The sequence below is a fragment of the Corvus brachyrhynchos genome, unplaced genomic scaffold, assembly GCF_000691975.1.
Source record: "Corvus brachyrhynchos isolate BGI_N302 unplaced genomic scaffold, ASM69197v1 scaffold31, whole genome shotgun sequence".
Lineage (NCBI taxonomy): Eukaryota > Metazoa > Chordata > Aves > Passeriformes > Corvidae > Corvus > Corvus brachyrhynchos.
Genome location: NW_008236196.1, coordinates 3,542,286 through 3,560,893, shown reverse-complemented (window position 1 = coordinate 3,560,893; position 18,608 = coordinate 3,542,286). Strand labels below are relative to the sequence as shown.

The 18,608-nt window shown below is 45.0% G+C and overlaps 1 long non-coding RNA gene across 1 annotated transcript in view; it reads left to right on the top strand.

Moving 5' to 3' along the window:
• LOC108448191 overlaps positions 1-18,602 on the top strand; it is a 47,005-nt gene extending 28,403 nt beyond the window's left edge. The window contains exons 2-6 of the long non-coding RNA XR_001863988.1: positions 599-740; positions 1,313-1,434; positions 6,203-6,303; positions 15,407-15,495; positions 15,597-18,602. This is a non-coding gene — a long non-coding RNA (uncharacterized LOC108448191). The remainder of the gene's footprint in view (positions 1-598; positions 741-1,312; positions 1,435-6,202; positions 6,304-15,406; positions 15,496-15,596) is intronic.
• Positions 18,603-18,608: the final 6 nt, after the last annotated feature.

The following is an 18,608-nucleotide window of genomic DNA, read 5'->3' as shown; positions in this document are numbered from 1 at the left end:
GCCCTCCGGACCCCAGGCCGGGGCGGGCAGCCCCACAGGCAGCAGCGGCTCACGAGGTTGCCTGCCAGGGGGAGAGGAAGACCACTCCAAGCAGCTGAACTTTTCACTCCAGTCTACAGACAGATTTCCAGGGATGCTTGAGAGAGGGGAGGGGATAGGAAGCAAGATTTGTAGGGGGACCAGCCTGGCCTTTTTCAATTCAGCTGCAGAGTTAGTTAACAAAGTTGCAGGTTCTCAGTCTCTTTTTCTATTTCTTGCCAACTCTTTTTTTTTTTTTTTTTTCCCCTCCGTCCTCAATATAAATACCCTGGGGCGGTTTCTTTTCTTTTTGGTATGAATGTGATGATCTTTCAGGGCTGTGATTGGCTCCGCGGCTTGTCATCGGGGACACACCTCCTGGCGTGGGGCCACCGCCTCCCCCTCTTGTGAAAGCTTCTCCTTGTAACAAGTGAGCGTAATTACATCAGTTACTCACTAGAGCACAGACCTGCTTTAAATTTTGGCGTCTCCCGCGAGAAGCTGAAGGACTAGAAAATGCAGTTTCAAAGGCCTGTAACACTATGGGCCATACAAATCACGCTGTGCTCTTCTGTCCCAGGAATTAAGGCTCCCAGCCACACCTGAGGACGAATGAATACCTGTACTAGCCATGGAAATGGCTGCCTGTTAGAAGAACAGAGCTGCCGCACCTGAGAAGGATTTCTGCTTTTCCAAAACTTGGCCTACTAAAAAAGCTACACGTGAGGTCCCTTTTGAATTGAGCTTTGGTGTAAATTAATCAGAAAATGTCACATTTTCAGGGGCACTGAAAAGGAAGAAAGCTCAGGGTGAGAGCCGCAGGTGCTGTGGGTGATCCCTTAAAAAGAGCAGAGCCAACCAGACAAAGGCATCTGTGTGCCAAAAGAAAATGCATTTCACCCAGCAGCAAGATTCTACAAGACAGGGCCAGACCTGGTGGGGGAAGAAAGTGGCCCTAAAGAGCAGCATTCCTGTCCAGGTGGATATTGCAGCAGCAGGTTGATGCATTTCTGACAGATCAGGACAGAATTGTGCAGTGCTCATGTGAGCTTGTTCCAGAAAGGGCTGAGTGCTGTGGTAGGAGCATCCTTGCTGTGCTCCAGGGGCCGAGATCCTCTGCTGGGGTAAATAGGTGTAGCATGAAAGAAGCCAGTGCTCTTGCAGACAAGAACCTATTCCATGCTGGCGTGGCAGAGGTTGGCTGATAAAGAGAAAAGTTTCTGCACAAGAAAGAAAGCAAGCAGTGCTGTGAGTGAAGGAGAGGACTCCCATCTTATCCCCTTTTGTCCTGCAGGGATGTGGTCCTGATGCATGGCACAGATGCTGCTGCAGCTTGGTGAGTTGGAAGGATGCAGAGGAGATGTAGGAGAATGCAAACCATCCATCTGGCTGGGACGGCTGAATCCTCAGGTGCAGGTATTTGCAGGGTGTCAGAAATTCTGACATGGGACGGGCCCAGGCCTTTTTAATTGTGTCTTGCAAAAATTATGCACAGAGAGACATTTACACCCCTGTCCCCTCCAGCTATTCTCTAGCATGCAGATGTTTGCTCAGAGCACATCCAGCCCTGCTTCTGGACCAGGCAGAGCGAAACTTGAACTGACACTCACACTGTTTGTCCAGTGGACTGAATATGGTTATAGCCTCTTATCCCTGTCTTTCTCTTTGAACTCCCCATCCTCCACAAAAATAAAAATAACCTTCCACTTTCTATCCTGCATTAGAAAAACTTCTTCCTGAAAATGTCATGAAAACTGATGTGCCCCTATGAAAAATGTGGATTTTGATGATTCAGCATTTTCCCATGGAAGATAAAAGTCCTTTGTTCCTCTGACCAGCTCCCAGCAAATGGCTCAAAGGCATGTGGTTCATGTTTCCTCCCAGGAACCTGTTCCTGAAGCTGCTGAGAAGCTTCCTAGGTCATGGCCCACTCAGTAGGTGTCATTGGATCAGACAGTCTGAAAACTAGCAAAGAGCTTTCATTTGTTTTTACAGACCTGAAACCATGAAAAATAGTATTCGTGTTTTCCGTGGCATCAGGTGTTCTCTGATCATATGAGGTTCAGTGGGACCTGGGTGCTGCCTGATTTTGGGAAGAGCTCTCAATACAAGTGTCTCTGCCCTGTCACTGAGCTGAAGTTGTGGAAAGGAAGGAGCAATGTACCACAGGAGTGAAAGAGGAGGCAGGAAAAGGGACAGCAGGCTTCCACTTCTGAAGGATAAATACTTGAGATTTGGGTACCTGAAACTGAGAACACCCTTACCAAGATGTGAGAGCTGCAGGGTACCTAACATCTTTGCAAGAGATGCCTGTCTACACCAAGGACCAGGGAACTGGGACACAGAGGACAGTGTTTAAGGTATGAAGCTGGATTTCTGGCACAGGAGGAGAGGGCAGAACAGAAGGAGACTGGTACTGGGATGGGTGCTTCAGCAGGCCACATGCACTTCCATGTTCCTAGATGTCATATCTGACTTTGTGCTGACCTCCTGCCCAGAGTGAGAGTGTCAGGATCCCAAAGGACATTTGATCATTTCCCTTGCCTGTACTGCAACTGCCAAGCCACGTTTCTTATATACCCTTTTCAGGTGGATCAAGCTTTTATCCTTACTGCTATTATGATGCCTAGCATTCCCTGCAAGAAACCATTGTGGTGAAATTCCTTATGTAGAGACTGAAATGCAGAGATGGCAGGAACAAAATAATAATGCTAGCCATAATAATAAATAACAGCCCCATTTGCTTTAATCCGCAGCTCACAAAACAACAGCTCAGTCGAAATTCTCATCTGCTGTGGAGATAGAGAGTGTGATTTACTCTGTCAGCTATGGAGAACAGACACACCACAAGACAGTTATCTCTGGCCATAAACAAACTGGAGTGGCTTTGCCTTTTAACAGGCTCCCTTCTCCTTCTCTGTGGAGTGCTACTTTCTGCCTTATGTAACCCCCTGGGCAACTCCACTGACCTATTTTGTTTTAATAAACTTGAGCAGTTTGAGCTATGGACCCTTCACTTTTCTGATGCTGTTGCCACTTCACAGGGCTCCCTTTCTTGCCCTGCTCTGCAAGGTTCCATAGGTAGTATCTTGGGAGAAGCTAAATAAACAGCTTCCAAGTTCTTATACAACCCATATGTGTCAAACTTCCTTTTGAATGTTAGCCTTGGAGGTGAGAAGGAAAAGCTGAGTTGACTAGGAAAACGCATAACATTCAGAAACAGTTTTTTATTACCTTCCTTATCACCCCTTTAAGGTCATAAAGATTATGCCAAAGAAGCTATTAAGTTTTCCAGGATTGCAAAATATTTTATCAATGATAGAGATGAAGCATGCCGTTCCACTTTTCAATTTTTTTGCTTTATATTTCCTTTTATGTTTGGGGATTTGATCTTAACCATCTCTCCGTACCTTTCTGTGTCCGTCCTGATTGGAGGCATGGTTAATTATTTCTTGTAGCCAGAAGCCTGCACTGAATTGCAAACAGAAGACCTCTCAGGCATTAAAAAAAAAAAGAAAAAAAAAAAGAGTGAACCTGGAAACTAAAAATGTAAGCATGACTCCTTAACAGACTGAGCTTCTGGTTTTCGCTCTGTCATGGCTCCTGAGATTTATATAAAAGTTCTGAACAGCAGTCACTGACAGCAGTGTTCCAGAAGTGACAGCAAACTCCCTTCTCTATTCAATTTAGGAGCTAGATGTACTCTTCCACCTAAAAACATCTGTAAAAACTTGACACCAGAACATCTTTAGCAGTTAAATACTGGAGTCTGGGCTGAAAGGGCTGCACACTGGTCTCCACCAGGTTACCCTAGGGACGAAAGAGGGATCAAATGCCGTATGATGCCGTCTGAGATTCTGTTCCTCACACGCCACAGTGAGGAGCAGATTAGTGTCCTGCTCATAATGCATCCCCTCCAAATCCCTCACTGGAGAAGGATATCCAGAGCTTTGGAGAAATGCTGAAAAGAGGCTCATGAGAGGCCCAATTCTTCACACTGAACTGGAAAATGTTACGAGTGGATTGCAAAGCTCTACTGAATATCAAGTTAATCCAAGATTTACGTGCCATAAGCCTCCAGAAATTGGGCTGTGGTGGGCTTTAGCTAAAGCAGTGTTAGCTAACCTTTTAAGAAACCCTGTTTTTCCTCCCTGTGCAGCCTTTCTGATAGGCCTTGTTTTCCTGAAGAAACAGATCCTCAGCTGGCATAACACAGATTCATCTCACTGAAGCCACTGAAGCTGGAGGTTAGGAGCATCTGACCCCAAAACAATTTCTCTTAATGGTGACATGTTTGTTGCCACCAGGCAAGATGACACACTGAGTGCTGGTGATGGAAGAGTAGCAGACAGGCTACTGGCACAAATATTCTCCTTTTGCCTCTCCCATGGCATTTAGTACAAAGAGAGGCAGAAGCAGGAAGATGAGACACTTCAGTGAAGTTGGCATGAAGAAGAAGAGACAAGTCTTGCTCAAGCTGAGTTAGAGTGGGAAAAACTTTTATCAGGGAAGTGCCAAATGTAAATCACAAACAGATACTGCTTGGTTGAGACAATTCTGAAATAAGACAGTAGACAATTAATTAATGCCAACTGGCAATAAAACAGAAGAGTATTACCACCTTTTAGGACAGCATGTGTCAGCCTTTTTCACAGTGTCCTGCAGGGAGGGGCTGCCCCTTTCCTGCATGATTAGACTTCTTTCCTAGGGTGGACAGAGAGGCCAAGGTGCAGGATCTTCGAGGTGGTGTCTCAGGTGCCTTTCCAATCCAAGCAGGCATACCAGCATCGATTTTATGCTCTGTTTATGTTTTCTGGGATCATCCTCCAGTCTTGCAACCAGCATAAAAGACTTCCTTTGTGATTGTAACAGGAAAAACAGGGTGGGTGGAAGAGGATGAAAAATCCAAATGGACATGACTGCTCTGACAGCCTGTCCATCCTGGGGGTTACTTGTAATTCCCAGGTGGAAACTTTGTCTCTGGGGTAGTGATTTGTGGTGCTGAAGCCACCCACAGTCTCCGAGTGGCAGCTTAAGGTAGACTGGTCACTGTGTAGGAAATGCAAGTTCCATCCTAATCTTAACATCCATTGCAGATGACTTATGATGACAACGGCAGACTTCTAGTAATTTTAAGAATTACAAATTCAATATATTTTCTCACTTTTGGAATAGAGCTATTTAAATGTGGAACAATGGCCATCTGTATTTGGATGCTTAGTATATTTGATGAAAAGCATCTCTTTGTCTTGATTACTTTTTTAAATATCGAGTTACACATGCTTCCTGCCAAAACATTTCAGAAAGTTGAACTAAAACACTGCCTAAGCACCTGGAACCAAAGCTTGGTAAGTGATAAATCCACTTTTGAGAGCAATTGCTCTTCCATGAGTAGAAGATGACTATTTATTCAATTTCAGTTTATTCAACAACTTAAATTCAGTGGCTTGCTTATTCAAACTTAAGAAACTTAATGAAATTTGAAAAAAAAGGCAAGCTTGTTTTTTTCCTCTGACCTATGAGGAAAATGAGGATGAGCAAACAAGATCCAGCAGATATACAGTGTTGGGGTATATGGTATCCTGGAACAACCTGTTTAACCCACTAGCCACTGATACAACTTCTTTTGTTTAATACTAATTTTTCTTTTCTGTTTTGCAATTAAGGTGGTTTATATCAATAATAAACAAAGGGTTTAATAGAAGTGTTTTTAGAGATTTTTTTAACGGATTCAAATTTCATTCCAATTGCAGCCTGATATGAACCAATTCTAAAGATGAACAGTCATCCTATAGCAAATTAAAAATACATAATTCACTATTTCCCAGCATAGAAAATTGTAATAATAAAGATCTAATAAAAGCATGGAAAGCTGTAAATGAATATGTGTAGATAAAACTGTCTGCTGGTAACAGTAATTTAGTAGGTAGACTGTATGTGGTTTTAAGTCATCAGAGTCTTTCTGGTTACAGCCTGATGACTCTCAACCTTTCTTTATGGAAAATAATTAAAAGGATAAATAGAAAAGAAGGTTTTATTTAATATTTAAAATAAGCTCTCCTGCTTACTAATTTAAATGGGTGATTTAATCTGTTCACTGAGGCTCAGATTTATCAGTTTTAGTCCAGTTTCCTTGTAGTTACTGCATGGGTGGGGTTTTATGCACCCGATGTTTCAATTTCAGGCTGTTCACTGGGAAGTTGAAGCCAAGCGTCCCTGAACTCCATCAGATTTTCCCCATCAATTTTCCAGGAGTTTGGGATCATCTTTCAGTGGTCCAGCTCTGTGAGTACTCAGTTGCTAAAAACCAGCCCCTCGTGCAATTCCTCATGGGTAGCTTCTGTCACTGCCTGACGTGCTCCACTAACATCAGAGGAGTGAAGAAAAAAGATGCTCTGATGATAACACATGCTAACAGTTTGTGTTGTCCCTGCCCATGCAGTACCTCTATTTCAACCTCCTGCCTGTTTACCAGATGTTTTCCATCTCAAAAGTGACTTTAGACCATCATCAAAGCCTTTGGCTGTACCTGTGATGAGGCAAAAAGCAACAGCCATGGAGCAGGCAAACCCAAACAGAAGTCATGATTTGAAAAGTAAAGGCAGAGTGAGCGCATCTAGTCTGAGGCTGAAGGATAATGTTATGAAACTGTAAAAACAGTGGAATAATTTCATTGGAGAATAAGAAAAAAGAAATAAGATAATTTATTGTAATACAGCTAGAAGTGTCAGTCACTTTCTAGGAGTTTTTCTTCTGCTTCTGCATACTTAATTTCTGTCCCATCCCATCCCAACCCATCCCATCCTTTTCTTCTGGGTACCACAGGACCTTGAAACTCCTCTTCCAGCCTCCAGAGCCCAGCACAGAGCTGTGCAGTGCAGGGATTGCTGAACTATCTCTCTGCACAGCTGCAGAGTCTCCTTGTGTGAACTCTCTCAGCCCCCAGTGTGCATAACAGAGCACTGTGCCACCCGGGCATCTGCTAGGAGTCAGGCACAAGGGTAGTGTCAGTCTCATGAGGCAAAAGCAGGCAGTGAGCAGTGCAACTTGGTGCTGTATCATACCTGTTCTCAGCTGTTTCCGTGTGCAGACAGTTCCCCTGGTGCAAGGTACACACTGCATATTTGCACCTCCTACCTATCTCGTGATCAGCCCATCCGTGTCATGAATCAGCTCCTCCATGAGGGAGAGGCTTCTAGAGAGACGTGTTCTAGCTATTTAATGCATTTATTGCAGTGTGTTTAGTCTGTTTGTTAAACTAGTAATGGCAGAGTTCATGTTCACTCCATCAGGGAAAACACCTTCCTATGTCCCTGGCAAACATGCACAACCAATTGTCCAGTCGGGATCCAAAGTGACCCATACCTGTCATCCCTGAAACCACCTTCTGTTTTCCAGCTCTCCCCACCAGTTTACAGTTCCTGTTCTTGAGCTCCTTCCTCGGACTGCAGATGCCTATCAGCATAACTGGAATTCATGGCATGACCTTTGATTCCTTCTGTCCTCATGCCAGACTCCAGCAGGTCTCTGTTATCAGATACTAAACTCTATTACCACGTGAAGTGCATACACAAATTTACCCAGGCAGGTACGCTGGCATCCTTGCCTGATAGTTCCACCTTCGCAGGGGAGCACGGGCATCTCTCAACGTCCTTAGGGCCGCCAGAGCCTCTCTTTACACAAGGAAAATATGTTGGCACAAAAGGCAAATGATTACACATGCTTTTGCTATTTTCTCTTTCTGAGGGTAAATGCTTGTTCACATGCCATGATGTCATCTTTGACACCACACACTGGTGGTGTGTCAGGCAAAGATGGTATTCTCATTTGCTCTCACCCTGAACCTGCAGGGAGCGTCCAGCCCTGGAGCCCAAATATTTGTCCTCATTATCCTCCCTCTAACTCAAGGCAGCAACATTTCCCCAGGTGGAGGCAGAGATCGGGGGTATGACTTGCCCAGCATCACCCTGTGAAGGCCACGGCAAAGCTGGGGACAGAAGCCAGGCCTCGGGAGTCCCAGTGTTACTGTTCTGCTATGCCACAGCTGGTTTCATGACACATACAAGTTCTTCCAAGCAATCCTCTCTCCTGTGCAGACACCACAGTCATCAGCAGGGCTGCTGCCTGAGCCCTTTTACACCTCAGGGTATGACCCTTCTTGGCTTGACCTGCAGTAGAACTCCAAAATGGGCAATATGGGGCGGTGAGAGGCTGGTTGGCCTCCTTCTGTCCTGGGTAGGTTGTCAGAGTTTGGGTCCCATTCCAGGCTCAGTCTCTGCAGAGAGTTCCTGCACAGTCTGTAACCAGAGCAAATCTGACAAAGGCAGCAGGACTCCCACAGCGCACCATGGTCCTGTGTTTATAGCACCATGTCTCTTCACCAATAGGCGATGGGACGCAGAGACTGCTCCCAGTGTAAGTGCTTCCTGAGATGCTTCCTAGGACCACTTGAGCCACAAAATTAATTCTCATTTCCTCTGAGACCCTTGCTCAGTGTTCCTGGCTAGTTCCTCATGCTGCATTCCTCTTGCATGAGGGTTGAGCTCACCATCAGCCACCTTGACCATCATTTCATTCATTGCTCTGAGTGAAAACTGTCCCATCTCTTTGTTCTAGATACATCATGCAAAATCTCCCTGCCTCAGCCTGGCCTTGCACATGCTGGCTGTGGCACGTATTTTGGATTTGGGCACTCTAGCTGCAGGCAAACTCTGTTCTCCTTCGGCAGCATGCTGGGTTTGTTCAGAGGGATTAGGAAATGTTCCATGGTGGGTGGAAGCACGTAGCGCATCTGAGGTGGTTGCTGTGGCAGGAGGAGTCAGCTCTGTCCTGGCTCATGCAGCCTCTCCTGCCTGGGGGATCCTCTGTGCTGCTTGCAGCAGCGCTGCTGCAACTCACCCACTCACCCACCCTGGCCCCGCAACTACTGCGCCAGTTGCCAAACTGGAATATCTCAGTTGATCCAAGGGAATTTTAATTGAACCACCTTTGCCCACTGCAAGCAGGTGCCAGTTTGTCAAGCTTTGGTGATGTTAGCTGGCACCAGGGAATGCAGTGTATTCACATGCAGGCTTTCTATGGGTCTGCAGGAATGTTTCCTGCTAAATGACTACACATATGCCTTTGCAATCCTTAAATGTAGGAAGCGCCTTTTTTTGTGCATAACACACCACTGAAGTCATCCTGGGAGCCGCTTCTCCCTTGCCCCAATGTCTCTCAGCTCATCACACAGCAGAAGTTTTGCATGTGAGAGGAACGGGACGCAGCCAACAGCAGGCTTAGCAAATTGATCTTTGGAGAGACAAGGTTTGATGCCAGGTCTACAGACCTAGGGAGCTTGCTGTTGAATCTCCTGCCAGAGTCCATACAGTGAGGCATGGGGCAAGAGAGAGATTTGGTATCAGTCAGATTTTAGGCGTCTTTGAGCAGTGCAGATTAAAACCAAACACCTAAAAGGGAAAAGTCTTCAGTTCTTCCATGATGTGTGTTGGCCCTGGAACAGGCAGGCAGTTGCATTTGGAGCTCACTTCAACTTGAGGTCTCCAGACACAGTTCTGCAAAAAGTACATCAAACAATGCTCTGCAGCAGCACAATGTGCTTGCTGTTGTTCTCACTCTGGTAGTGTGTGCTGTTCTCACACGCAGCTTCACACTCCCTGGTTATACATTAGCAACAACACATTCTTTAGCTGAAGTTTGAGTTGGACGTAGATTGAAGTCTGATACTACAAAGTACGGCTGGGGAGAAAGAAAACATCACTCAGGGTCAAATATTTTCTGGTCTGGGGTTAGTAGGCAGATCATGTGACAAAGCACTAAGTGCTGTTATTGATGAGTATTTATTGGGTACCAGGAAAAGAGCTACAGGCATAGGTAGAACAGGAAGGGGCTGCTTTGGTGTGGGCTCAACAGAGGTGATAAATTGGGGGCTGGATAAGTGAGGTCCTTCACTTTCAACTTCTAGCCACGCCCTTCGAATCTGTGCTGTACCCAGAAAGCCCTGGTCATTCAGAAAGCCTGCACTTCTCTCCCATGGTCACCAGGGCCAATCGGCTAGGGCGTGTAGCACTCTTGACTGGAGACGGGGAAGCTGGGACCTTGCCTACAATAACCAGCTGTTCATAGCAGGAAGGCTGGCCTTTTGTCCAGCCACTCCCTTTCTCTGCGTAATCCACCTGAGTGGTACACATTGCAGAGTATTATGCTGCTTGGAGAAAGGGCTTCAGCGTGTACCAGCATTGGACAACCTTCCACAACTCCTGTGCCATCTTTTACTCAGGACCTAGCCATTAAATGTATCCTGATAAAAATCACGTTTAATTCAGCTGGACCTGGGTTGAACGTCATGCCTGAAAAAATGATTCCCCATCCATGTGCAAAACCATCTTATCTCTGAGAAAGAGAAGAAACTAAGAGTAATATCAATGCAAACATATCCCAAGATTAATGCAAACCCATCACCAAGGAAATTTGGTTTTTAATAATTCAAAATTACATATGGGAAGTGGAAGTAGGGAAGAGAGGGGGAGCAAGCAAAGCCAGAACAGATCCAGGCAGAGAGCTACGTCTCTCTCACCAGCTGTGTTTGGTCACTGACAGCTCAATCTAAATCTTAATATAGCAAGGGTGCAGGGCGGATGGTGGCAGATCATGCAGTCTTCCTTATTACCTTGCAAGATCACAGTGCCAGTTTTACTAAAGCATGAGAGGACAGGTTGTTGAAGAATATTAGCTGTTACCCTCCCTTCCCCTTTTTTCTCTCTCTTTCATGCTTTGTGGAGCAGCCATGCTGTGATCTAAGGCCTGATATTTGTACTCTGCTTGCAGCCCTCTTTTAGGAAGATGTTTGGCCTGGGGAGGAAGGTGGAGGCAGAACCAGCCACTAAAAGGGTTTTGTTGACAGATCCCTTTGGGCATTCACCAGAGGTCTCTTTTTCTTTCATTTACTTGTTGTTTCATAGAGCCTTTTTATTCTCCTGAATCAGTTGCATGTGGAAGGACGGATAGAAAGAGAGGCAGAGCTATACAAGAGGCTGTACCAGCCTCCTGAACCTTGGAGACTAGAAATGAGGTATGGACCCCTTCTTGGTCTCTGCCTTTTTGATTTCATGTGAATCACAAGGGCCATGGCACTTTCAGCACACTGATTTGGTTTGCTGCCATCTCAGGGAGGGCTGCTCAAGAGACAGCAGTTGGTGGACTTTGTCCAGGAAGAATCATGAAGCTTCATCATGAGCCCCAGTCTGTTTAAGATGGTGAAGCTGAATTTGTCTCATATGTAGGAGAAATTAGGAGATTTGCTAAAGGTCATAGAAAAAGTGCAACAGAAACAGGGCCAAATGTAGGACCTTCACTGCAGGGAGAGACAATAGTTGGGCAGTTATTTCTAGGGAGAAGATGCCAAACATTGATGCATAAATGTCCCTTGTAATGATGTCCTTACAGAGAATGTAAGGACATCCCCTTACGGAGTCTCTTGGCTAGCTCTGAGAAGTTAGGGCAGGACAAGAACACAGCTATTGTCTTATTTATCAAACCAGGCAGAGACAAACAGCAGTTTTTCCCAGTGCTTCCATACATTTGTTTTGTCAGTGGGAGGTATGATTTTAGGAACATTAACATGATTAAACAATGCCCTGTGTCATCTGCATTTATTGGGCCTGTTTCCCTCCAAATTTTTGACATGACCTTTGATAAGAGAATGGCTTGCTGGAATGATCATAGATTGCTAGGAGCTCTTGTGAGACAAACCCTTATCAAAGGCTGAGCACAGCCATGACCAGCATGGAGTGCCAGTCCAAATTTACCCAAGCTGCTATGTTGGCATGAGTCCCTAAATTCTCAGCTTCATGGACTTTTATCTTCCCCTGTGAAATGAAGGCAACATGGACTCTCCTCTTAGCTGCCACTAGCCTGCTTGACACCACAGAAATATGCCCGAGTGTGAACACACTCACCTTCCGAACCCGTGCATCAAGCTCCCCTCCCCAAGAACCTCAGGGAAGATATGTTTAAAATATGTTTCCCAAGTGCAGCTCTGTTTACTTGTCAGTGATTGTTCAAGGAGGTGTTTTTGGCCTCTCCTCTCCCATTCTTCAGTTCTCAACCTAACAAGGACTGTATTCTTGTCACGGTGTTTGTCGGGCAAGGAAGGAGAAGCAGCAATGGCTTCCCAGTGCCAGCTGGCACTGTGCCATCTGATTGTTGTAAAATGGGAATGTAATAATCGTAATAATATGATTCTCGCTCAGTTTGAACCTCTCCTGAGACAGTCTTTTTATTTGAGGGGTGGAGAGAGAAGGATCTCTGTCTGACTGTGCTTCTCAGTCTGCCATTCCAGCTGTGTCTCTTTATCCTTCCAACCTTGCCTGTGGCAAACCAGGTGCCTTTGTAAAGGTTGCAGCCAGCTTCACCCTGATGCGCCCTGCAGCTGCAGAGAAAAGGCCCCCAAAATGTTCTCTGAGCACCAGAGTGGCTTCTGAATGCCTGATCTGCTTTTCACAACTCTCAGTGCTGTCTGGTGTCTGCACTGTGGATGGCTTTGTGTCTGTAAGAAGGCGCTGGAGCACCAGGACAGTGCGTATGAGAGGAGAGTAGTGGCTCAGCCCCAAGTGTTCCCCTCTAGCTTTCCTGCCTGTCTGGTTGTTAGGAAGTAGAAGGGAACTCAGTCATTAATAACCCTTGCAGTTTTTTGGCCTCCGTGCTGAGCCTGTCCATGAGAGACCAATTATAATTGTGCTGCGGCCAGAAACTTCAGCTAAATGGCCAACATTCTGGGATTCTAAGAAATTCTGTGGAAGAATTCCTTTGTGGAGAGAGAGAGGATGAGAAAAAAGAGGATTTTCTTGGACACATGGTAGTCTGTGAGCAGGGCCAGGATTTCATACAAAGCAGCTCGCTGCGGCTGGCGCCCTGTGCAGAGAGCCAGCATGTCACTTCAGACCTAATGGGACCAGCTTTCCCCACTGGGGATGATTTTCACCCTCCAGCCATCTCCATAGGACTCCACTGCTGCCCTGCTCTTTCCACCACGCACAGCTAGGGAGTGGATCCCTTGGGAGAAGAAGGGAAGAGCCTGGACTGATGCCAAGACCCTAGACAGGGCAGCTCCTTGCCTTCTTTATGTTGCCTGAGTCATTGGGTCCCCAGGAGAGGGGAATCCTGTCCCAGGCAAATCTGCACGGCATGTTTGTACCCATTAAACCCATAACAGAAATTACTGTATGTCATGAATGCATAGGTGTTCTCAGTACTCCAAGATCTAAAATCTGCATTTCCAAAGAAAATATGCTGACTAAAATGATTATAAAATATATTAAAATAATGTAAAGAAGAAAAAAAAAGTAAATCTCTTCATCAAGGGGTTTATCCCTGAGCACATGACAGGTTTGGAGCACAATCCAGGGAGGGAGTGTGTGAAAAAGGCTTTATGACAGCTGAAGGTTTTAAGTGTGTAACTGTTTTCCAGGAGTTAATCCCAGGTCGAGGAGCACTTTGCAGATGCACATTAGGAGTTTGACTTCATTCAGGTCTCTATGCAGAAGGGGAGAAGTCTCCTGCCACAGTGCATGTCACACTTCTTTTTGCTGTGGAGTGATAGGTCAGGAGAAAATGTCCTGCATATGTAGTGAATTGGGGAAGGGGTAGCGGTGTGTTCTGTTCTCTGCCAACATTTCCTTACCCAGCAGTTGCATATATAAATGTGGGGGGTTTGGCAGGTGTTAAAACTTCTTTTTTCTTATCTGTGGTGGGACACTGAACAGGCTCCCTAGGGAAGTGGTCACAGCACCAGCCTGACAGAGTTCAAGAAGAGTTTGGACAATGCTCTCAGGCACTTGGTGTGACTCTTGGGATGTCCTGTGTAGGGCCAGGAGTTGGACTTCAATGATCCTTGTGAGTATGTTCCAGTGCAGCATATCCTGTCATTCTGTGATTCTGTGTGATTCAGTGATGTATATGCATACCATCAAAAGCTGGGAATGGCCAGAAGGCACACATCTGGGCTGGTGCTGGCCATGTGAGTTTAGGATTGCAGTAATGACAGGAAAGGGCTGAACCTCGTGCCATAAACCCTCCTGGGAAAGTGTGTGTGGAGACGTGTCAGCTTTGGCCATTCTCTGAGGGAGCCACAACTACCCCTTGTCAGTTTTGACAAGGTACTTTTGACTCCTTGTCAGGAGATTAAGAATAGGAACCTACTAAGTGGTCCCAAAACGTCAGTGTTATTCCAGGCACAGGAGTAGTTGGAAAAGAAATGCTGTTTTCCCTGTTGTTAGAAATGTCTCCTGTGCTAGCCATGCACCAGTCACAGGACTAAAAGGTGAGGAGTGACCATTTTAAGGCCGGTGGGACCAGGAAAAAATTAAAAGGCAAAGTGTAAAATAAAAGGCATATGGCTTCAAACATGCTCAGGACTCACTGAGAGACCTGCACCCTACCCTGAGACAAGAGTTTTTGAGAATCTGGCCATTTTGTCCACAGGTCATTACTAATAACATTTCCTGGGTCAGCCGGTGTGTTACTGAACTATAAGAGTAGATCCTAGACAGGGAATCTCACCTCTGTAGTAGTTCTATTCAAATAGTAGTACTGTTAAAAAATGCTGTGTTGTTGGCTCTGGAGCAAGACACTTCTTTGTAAAAGCAGTTTGGAAAGCTGATGTTTGTCACAGTCCGCTCCCCCTCCTGCTTGCCTCGGCTTTTGTCCTTCACTGTCTATATCTGAGAGACACCTTTTAGTGCCTATTGTTATGTGGGTTCCTATTCACTGAGAATGTGGAGGAAGACACCAAACCCTATGAACTCCTGTCAGATGGAGAAAATAGCCATTCAAAACTCTTCATACCCTATTACAATATGTGGCACTAATGAGAAAAGACTGGATTTCTGGAGCGACATCTGCTGATACTGGAAATGGGTGTTGAGAGACACTCTAGAAGGTTTATCAAAGCTGATTCTTCTCGCTCTCCCTGAATGCTGCTTTGCTTAGTGTGAGTAGGCATTGGTATCCTTCCCCGCCTCTCCTTCATTCTCTGCCTCAGGCATTTGTACCTAGATAAATCTAATCTCTACAAGCTTCAGGCTCTTGGCCACAGTCCATGCTGGTGTCCTCTCCTCTGTGATGATGGCCTGGATTATTTGTGGTTGGCCACAGTGGAGCTGTGCTATCCAAGCCCCAGAGCACAGTACCAAAATCACATAGTCATGGCAACCCTGAGAACACAACTCAAACCCTAATCCCATTATAACGGCTCAATGTACTTTGCTCAAACTTTTAATAAGGTAACATGTACCTGAATAACTAGATTTCCTCCTCATGATCATGATCCTGCTCTTGGAGATGACTGGAGAACTATGATAACATAATCTGATTTGAATGACCTCTGCAGGCACCACCTGGCAGCTATTGATATCAAGTTAGGAGAATGAAGATGAATGGTCCAGAGGAATATTCAATTACACTGTTTCCTTCCCAAAGGTAATAGCCTGATGAGTAACAAAGTTACTTTCCCCTTTTTCCGCTGTCACCATCTCTGTTTCCAGGGATTTTTATTCAGTTACTTTCATTTTTCTATTCAGCACCTGTCTAGAGATGGATGGGCACTCCCTCTGTTTCTGGAAGCCACTGCTGCTGAATCAGAATCAGCTGGTTGCATTGGAATACAGAGGTAATACCCAGAGGGAAACCTGTGCTCTGCAGAGCCTGACTTCTCAAGACCCTGTGAGCAAGAGTGTCAAGAGACAAGCTCTCAACAGTCTGCCTTGTTCTGGATGTGCAACTGCTCCCCACCCCTAGCAAAGAGCTTCAGCACAGAGATAAGGGAAGAACTTTCTCCTGATAAGCAACATTTCTCATTCCACCCTCTGTAACTAAGCACATGCTCAGCTTGACTAGGACTTCCCTTGTGGTCCTGAAGCTTCACCTCTGCACTCCTGAATTGTCTTTATCCATCAGCATCCCAAGGGCGTTGCTGTGGTACTTACAATCCGCCTCTGCTTTAGGCACAGGAGCATTTTCTTTCTCCATGTCATGATGCAGGAGTGCACAGCTTTGGGAAGTGACAAGTAGTAGGTTTCTTCATGGTCTTTTAAGCATTTGGTAGATATTTTGATGGCTTTCTACTACTTAGCGTGGAATATTTGCATCCTCTATGATACATGAGAGAATTCACTAACAAATGATGACTCACTACCCAAAATCTTTCACTGAATCTCAGTCTTTTCTCCAGAAGTTTATTCTATTCTATTCCCAGCATGTGAGATGTGGTGTTTCTTGCTCCTGTAAATGTTCTAGTGAACCATTATTTTCATTAGCATTAGACAAACAGGGTTTTGAACACCACTATTACTCTCCTTTACCAGTCTCACCCCACTTTTATTTTTCCTTTTCACTGGCTTCTAAGCAAGCACTTTAAAATGTGTCTTTCCTAGACAAATGCGTTACGGAAGGAGTCTGGTCTCCATACCTGCCAGCAGTAGTAATCCAGCTCTCAGCGCTAAAGATAAGACAAGTAAACTGAAAATTTGAGTGAACCTACTCCAAGAGCTCAGGGAAAAGAATGAAAAAACTTCCAATTATTTCCATAGCGGGGTAGCAAGCTTCTACTTGGATACAGAACAAAATAAAAAATCACTCTGTAGCAGGAGGGACTCAAATACATATATTGAAATAATACAAGCAGAGAAGAACAGTATACTGGGAGAGAGAAGTGGTCAAAGAAGGGAGAAAGAAGTTGTCTTTAGTGGACAATATTCTGAGAGTTGGGGTCATTTAAAACCGTATGAGCCCACAGACCACAAGCCAGACTGGGGGAACTATCTATCTTTTGACTTACTGGAATGTGATGATAGAATGAAATATAAACAATTTAGCCATCATCAAGACAGTCTTCTTGGTTCCATCAAAATCTCACCTAGGGCCACACACTTTGCTTCCTAAATTGTGACCATACTCAGCAGACACTGGAGTTATTATTGGACGTTTTCTTAGAAACCAAGTCGAGAAGACCAAAAGTGCTTTTCTTTGCTGGGCACAAGCATATATGAAGAGAGACAGCCCCTGGATTTGGGAATCTGTAAAGATACAGGTGGGAGACAGGAAGTGCAATTCTTCTATTGCTGCAGAAGTCCAGGCATGGAGGAGAACATGCATGCAATCAAAGACCATTAATGGCAAAGCTCAGAGCTGGAGTCAAGTATGGTACTCTCCATTACTGTTGCTTATACCATAAGTTCTTCTTGCCTCTTTGAAGTTTCCTGATAGAACCTAACTCTTCTGTAGGCACACCCCAAAGGTGGTGATAGTTATTGTTTATAGACTTAATTTTCTATATCTAATTCTGGCCCTAGTGAAAAGCAGTATAAATTCTGAGACATCACCTCGACAGATATAGAAGTTTGGTGCTCACATCTCACCCTGTGCATAGATCTCTAGACAGCACAGCACACAGATGATAAAATCAGTGCCAGCAGATGTAAGGAAAACTCCATTGATACTCTGGTCCTTGCTCCGGGATTGCCCACATGCCAAACTTTAAGTAGCTTGGGCATTGTGGAGAAATTGCCCCAAGGCCGTTTCTCATTATCTGTCTCCTCAGAAGGAGAGTGGTCATTAGGCAATGCCAACGAAGGTTTTAGCCTTGATCAGGCACTGAGGAAGGAGACTTTCTCTGGTCACAGCCACAGTGGGTCAGCCCACCTCACTGGCTGCTTATGAAAGCCACTGTCAGAATTACAGATGGAAAATGCATGACAAGATCTGACTGTTACAGCCACAAGGACCACAGTGGCTGATCTCGTCACATCACTTGCAAAACCCAACACACAGAGCTATGCCTGGCCAGCTGTCAGTCCAGATGTTTTGTTCTTCCCCAGTACTTATCAAACCCAGCACATTCTGGTAAACTAGACCACGTACTTTAGCAATTATCCCACACTGGATGTAAAGAGTCCAAGTGATGACAAATTCACCGTTTTTCTCAGGAAATGATTTCAGTTATTTCTTTCCTGAAATCTTAAAAAACCCCCCACCCCTGCATCTTACTTTCAGCTTGAATTTTATGAGTTCCATTTTCTGGGTTGGACTTTATTAGGGTTTTGTCTGTGGGGTAATAGACCTTCCTGCTCTTGGGTGCATTTTTCTTTAGTAGAACATTAAAATACCATAGTGTCCCTTAGTTTCTTCTGATAAATTATATGGGATCCTGAAGAATTTATTATCTTAGATAGTATCTTAGAGATTGTATGCAATTTCTGCAGCTCATTTCTAAACCTTTCCAAGTCATTCTGCTTCCCTTTTGTAATGTGGGTAAATGTTTTGTCAATGTCATCCCAGTGGGAAATGTTCTTTCTGCTACTCCATATCTCCTTAATTATCTTCCAGGAGGAATAAGTTAGGCTTTTTTGCTCTGCCAAGAGCCAGCTTCCAGTGAATTATCTGCGTTACCCTCCAGAGCTCCTCAAAGTCACTGCTTTCCAGTATGCAACCTCATAAACACATAAAGCTTGTCTATATGGACTACTCCCTGCAATATTCATCTAGGACAGAAGTTATGACACACATCACCTGATTGCTGACTGATTATGAACAGC